Here is a 6,080-nt window from a genome sequence, read left to right on the forward strand (position 1 = left end):
TAATCATTTATCAAAATTATATAGATTTTTATTAATTATTATTAATCACTAAACCTGATTAGTGAAGGCTAGATTAGGAATAAAAAAATAATTACATAAAGGGACACCCATATTTGATATTTGGATTCCTATTTCGTCATCTAGCTATATCCCCAATTAATTTTTATATCCCCAAACAAATCTCATTTATTTTCTTCGTCCATTACTCATCGATAACCTAACATCGGTTAACTAGTCAATTTCCTCACCAAATAACATTAATTAACTGGTCAAATATGGATTAAAATAAATTAATGCTCAATTAATCCGCCAAAATCCATAACCAGTATCAAACCCCACACTTATTCGGGTTTAAATGCTGATGGCCCATCCTTTTTCTAAGAAACTCTTGTTAGCCTTAGAAGTTAGAACTCAATTTTCGTCCAGCGTGATATTTCATTCAATAACTAATGGACGGATGATGCTCGTGCCATGCATTTGAAGATGCATAGCAACAAGAAGGAAAAACAAGATGAGAGCCAGCCACAAGAATCAACGGGTTGTTAATGATAGACCAAAAAGTTGCAGTGTTGAGTTTAGCTTAAATAGCTGACATGCTGAATGATCATAATCTACTCAAATTCGGAAACTAGGCTATATATGTACACATGCACAAATCAAGCAGTGTACATAAAAAGAAGTATGAAAAAAATGATAAATGAGGAGACTACTTGTATCATGTATCCAGCACTATCATTTTTAACTATTCAGACTACTCTATCTTCCCTTTCTCGAGAAATCTGATCTTCATCTCCATCTTCAATTGCAGCAATCATGGGGCACTTATTATTAATTTTCTTCCTCTTTATTTCATGTCTTGTTTCAGATTTTTCAGTCATAGGAAAACCATTATCAGCTGTTTCATCAAGACCAGAGAATGTGATGAATGATTTATATGATGAATCTCGCCTCAATATCAAACATGGGAAAGTCTTTACAAAAAGAAGACATCTATATGGTACGTAGTAAAAGTGGTTGTTACTCTGCTACCTATTGATTTCTATGCATTTATTTATCTTTTTGATTTTGTGATTGTGATTTACATGCTGATATACACTTTCCCATTATACAAAAAAAAAAAAAAAAAAAAAAAATCTGATAAATATGTAACTATTACACTATTATAGCTCTAGTTGTTTATATATGTTTTAGCTTCTTAAATCTAAGGGTTTAAATTAAATTTAAATGTTTGACGTAAGGGAACTCAAATCTAATATGAGTGCCTAATCTTCGAAGCTAATTATCTTCTCTTCACTTGGGCGTTGAAATTCATCATTTAGAAATTGTTAACTATGAGTAGTAACTATCTATTTTAAACCTCCTTGAGGTTTATGTCTTCCGTTTCATTTTATTTTATTTGAGCTTGTCTCATTCGGGTGGCATCATGGCAACTCAGGATGAGAATCTGATTGGTAAAGTACTTTTACATATATTAAACTTCCCAAGCTTTTTAAACGTTTTGGTCGTAATGATAGATTTGTAGTTTTGTTTTATATTTTCAGTGATCTGTATCCCCGAGGTTTGCTTGAACACCATCGATCCTCAATCTAGCTTGTTTAAGTTTTCCGGTCCTCAATATTCAATTTAGCAAGTGAACTGATACTTTAGCTATAGAATTTATGACAGTGTTAGCATCTCTTGGTGCATAGGTACATAAAAAATTGGCAAACTACTTAACAAAGTCAAAGTACCTTAAATTAAGTTGTTTGTTGTCCGTTTTACTACATTTCTCCTTCTATTTTACTGCATGATTAATGATACATTGTCTATTATATTTTGTTAAGTTACCGTAACTGAGGCACTTTTTGTGCTGACAATGCAGATGGTGAAGATGCAGAAACAAAAAAAGTAGGGTATCACTGTCACTACAAAGGTACATGCATCGATGATGGAGATTGTTACGACCAATGCACAAGTCACGCCAGGGGTTTATGTAAACTGGAAACGTCTCCGCCTATAAATAACGCTGATAGTGATTATACTTTACCAGGTATATGCTGCTGTGTGTAACCTGGAAAGTTCAACGGACTTGACTCTTGTTATCTTCAATGGAGTAATGAATAATAACATACTTTTTTTTTATGTCTTGAAAATGATAATTTTCGTTGGAGTTGGTAGCTTTTAGATGTATCTGACAGGGCCGAAAACTTATTCATATTGTATATAGTTTTAACACCAATAAAAAGCCCCCTTCCCTGAATATGGACGGTTACCCTACAATTCTAGAATAGAATCAATCCAAGTTCACAAATAAAGATCAAGTTGGAAAAAGGAGCCTTTCTCGTGACTATCTAATGATACCAGCAGCTCATGGTGTATTCGAAGGAACGTAATGCTTGCATTTTCAGTTGGAAAGCTTAATCTATTGCTTATCTTGTCAACCGTTTTTAACAATTACAATCTGTTAGGTCTAATATTCTTGCCTACTACGGACCCCACACCGACATATCGATACTGTCTTACATGAACCGAAATCTCAAACTTCTCTATATACTAATGTAATTGGCTAGGTTGAACCGAAATTTCAAATTTCTCGACATATGTAATTGGGTAGTTTACGACATATGTTATTTCGACATTACCGAACATACACAAAAAATGATAACCATGGTTTACTATTTCACTTGATCAATCTCCGATATGCACAATAGCCTAGCGCAACAAGAAACTACACAAGCGCAAGTAAGGATAACCATGGTTTATTTCACTTAATCCTAGTAGGGAATACACCCCTGTTAATTCCCCTGCGGTGAAAGTTTTACTTCTACATTTCCACACACAAAATTTACTACTATATAATAAATGAAATGCAGATATGGGCCTGCATTTAGATTCTCAAACTCATGTATCTCCATAACTAGAAAATGAACTTTTCTTGGTGTTAGTGGCCGTGCTTGGATGAAGAAACAAGAATCATGCATGTTCATATGCTCTCACTACACCAAATTCTGAGATTAGTAACAGAAATTCGTAATGGCTTATTAGCCGTTACAAAATTTCCGTTACAAGAGACCGTTACGAAAGAGTTGTAACAAGCAGAATCCGTTCGAAATTTTCGTTTTTTCGTAACAACGCAAGCCGTTACGAATTTTTTTTAGGCGTGCGAGTCACACGCTTGGTCACAGTAGGCTCGTAACACTTAGAGTTAGCTGTGCGAGTCACATGCGCGACAGTTTTTTTTCACCCCACCCCAATCACTTGGAGGATGTTTCTCCCCTTATCTAAACAAATATCTCTACCCTCCATTTTATTTCTCGAGATGCATCTTAAAGACTCAGACATAATACCCTTGATTTTATTCCCTTTACATCTTTCATCTCCATCTCTTTTTCTCCGCCTCATCGTCCTAACCCTCATCCTCTCTGTTGCTCTTTTAAAATCTCTCAACCAAAACACAGATTAATAGAGAGGACTATTATTCGATTCACTTTCCTGTTCTCTTCTTGATTTCTCGTTGTAGATCGATCTTTTTGTTCTTCAAACCCGGAAAAGATCTATTTTCATTCTCAACTCCCATCTGATTTCTGTTTTTTTCTTCTATGTGATTTGAGAAGGCAAGATTAAGGTTTTGTGATCGAGAGCAGAAGGGATTAATCAAAGAATAGTTGTTGGTAATAATATTGATTTCAGTGGTGGATTCAAAATCAGCAGAAAAGGTAACCTGAAGCTTTAATTAGGGTTTTTTTAGTTTGATAATTGATTGATTCGTATATGCCTGTAAGTGTGTGCTTAAGAGTTGATTATCTGTAGATCTAGTAGTGATTTTATATTCCTGGATGGTAAAAGAAATGATTTGTAGATTGGATTTTGATGTGTGCTGCTTTTAACATAAACCCTAGATTTGTTTTCTAGATTGGGTTGAATAGGTTTTCATCTGTGCTGTAATGATGTTCAGATTCTATAATTATTTATGTGGCTAAGTATGTATGCATTGATTTCTTAGCTGAGAAAGGGTTGTATAGCATAAATATCTCTTTGGGTTTGCTGATATCTATTTACGATTATTGCCTGGTTTTGGTTTGGCTGTATGGAATTGTAACTGAAATCATCTTTTGATCTTGTTCATTTTTCTTTTTGTGTTCACGAGAATTTGCACTTAATATTCTCATTTGATTTCTGATGTAATTTCTTATATCTTTGGTTGGATGTTATCTGATTGTATTGCGTCATTATAATGAATGTAGAGGGAAAGAACAATTACAGAGCCAAAATCCGTCTTATTAACCATGACAAGAACTAGTACGTCCGCTTCACCAACAAATACATTATTTGCTCAGATCATAGATGTTACTATTACCGGTGATCTGGTAATGTGTGGGTGCTACAGTTGGAACTATTATTTAGCTTGAGTAGACTAGCTAAGGCTGTCTGTAGGTTCATTATAATGTTATTTCCTCTTATGTAGAGTATCTGAATTTGGATTGTTAGACTTAAAGTTTTGTTTGATGTCTGTAGGAGCTTTGGTCAGTTTCAGCATGTGAGTGCAGTTATAGATAGAGATACAACTATTGTCCATGTGAGTTTGTCAAGTAGGCATCTCAACTTTCTTTTGTGAATAATATCCTACTGTTTTGACAGTCGAGAACTCAAGAGGGTTCTTACTCAAATCGTATGTATTACAGAAACATTGATGATGTAGACAAGACTATGGATGAGATTAATGAGCAGGCTGAGAACATGAAGCAGATTCAGGAAGTGTTGTCAAACCCCATTGGAGCAGCTGCCGACTTTGATGAGGTGACCTTTTGCATTTTATTTGTATTTATTCATCGATGATATGAATTCATGACATGGAGTGTTGGTTTGATCTAATAGTATATGAATATAGTTACTTCTGTTTTGATGGCAGTTTACCAAATAGGTTGTCAAGAGTTATTGCTAATGTGATTGTTTGGCTTTACAGATGCCAAGCATTTGATTGGTAGGAGATTCAGTGACACCACACTCCAGTGTGATATCAAGCACTGGCCATTCAAGGTTCTATCTGGTCCAGCAGCTGAGGAAATTTCATCCATGGTCTTGATTAAGATGCGCGAGATTGTTGAAGCATACCTTGGTTCTACAGTTAAGAACGTTGGTGTTACAGTCCCTTCCTACTTTGGTATCACATTCATATGATGTTGACTATCATTTGACACATGTATATACTCCTGGTTGCCAACCGTTTGGATTAAGTTTTCTTTGTGTCGTTATTGTCTTATGAATTTGGTTTCTTATTTATTCTACTTTTTGACTTTTTTTTTTCAGATTTGTGATGGAGGGGGAAGTGAAGTCACACCATTTGCAGGTATATTAATGTTTCCTACTATCCAATAAGAAGATACATTTTAATTTCCAACTCTACTTAAGGACCCTTGTTGGTCACTAGCAAATTCTATATGGATGGCTCTTGAGCTCTACCCACATCTATCATTCCTGAGTTTTCTTTTTTATTTATGCATATTTGCACCTGTGATCTAATTCTCCCAGACCATTAATTAGCTCTCTTAAGTTAATTTGGATTATACTTCTTCAGCTACCTACGTAAATAACTTGTCAACTTTTGTCTTTTCAGATAGAAAAAACAAGAAATTAAAGTGGAGGTCTGAATACAAACAGAAGAAATCTATTTGCGTAAGTCACTGCTTATACTTCATTTACTTTCTTTAGTGGCATTTACACTGGTTTGCATCTCTAGGAATGACATTGGCATCTTTATTTTTTCCTACGGACGAAGTGAAAGTGGCTTCCAGTCCCCACGTTTTCATGGGTTTATTTGAATAGTTCCAATTCATTTTCCTTGTAGATCGGATGCTGGTGGTTGCTTGCCTTGCAGAAGGTGCTCACAACCAGGACCTTGTTCAGGTGCATAACTCACAAGTGTTGCAGATTTGAGAGACAAACAAGACGCAAGAGAAGTTAAATACTGCTATATGAGTTCTACGTCTGTTAGTTTACTTGTATAGTTATATGCTATCTATTTAAATTTCTAAACAGATATTGTATTCTCTCAAACATATGAATTATTCCAAGTATTAAAATGCTTGAATGAATACAAAAGA

The 6,080-nt window shown here is 34.8% G+C and overlaps 1 long non-coding RNA gene across 1 annotated transcript; it reads left to right on the top strand.

Annotated features, from left to right (window-relative positions):
* The first annotated feature begins 429 nt into the window (after positions 1 to 429).
* LOC113339358 lies at positions 430 to 2,121 on the top strand. Its single transcript, XR_003355049.1, has 2 exons — positions 430 to 997; positions 1,862 to 2,121. It is a non-coding gene; the product is annotated as an uncharacterized LOC113339358 (long non-coding RNA).
* The last annotated feature ends 3,959 nt before the right edge of the window (positions 2,122 to 6,080 follow it).

This window comes from Papaver somniferum, unplaced genomic scaffold (assembly GCF_003573695.1).
Source record: "Papaver somniferum cultivar HN1 unplaced genomic scaffold, ASM357369v1 unplaced-scaffold_21, whole genome shotgun sequence".
Lineage (NCBI taxonomy): Eukaryota > Viridiplantae > Streptophyta > Magnoliopsida > Ranunculales > Papaveraceae > Papaver > Papaver somniferum.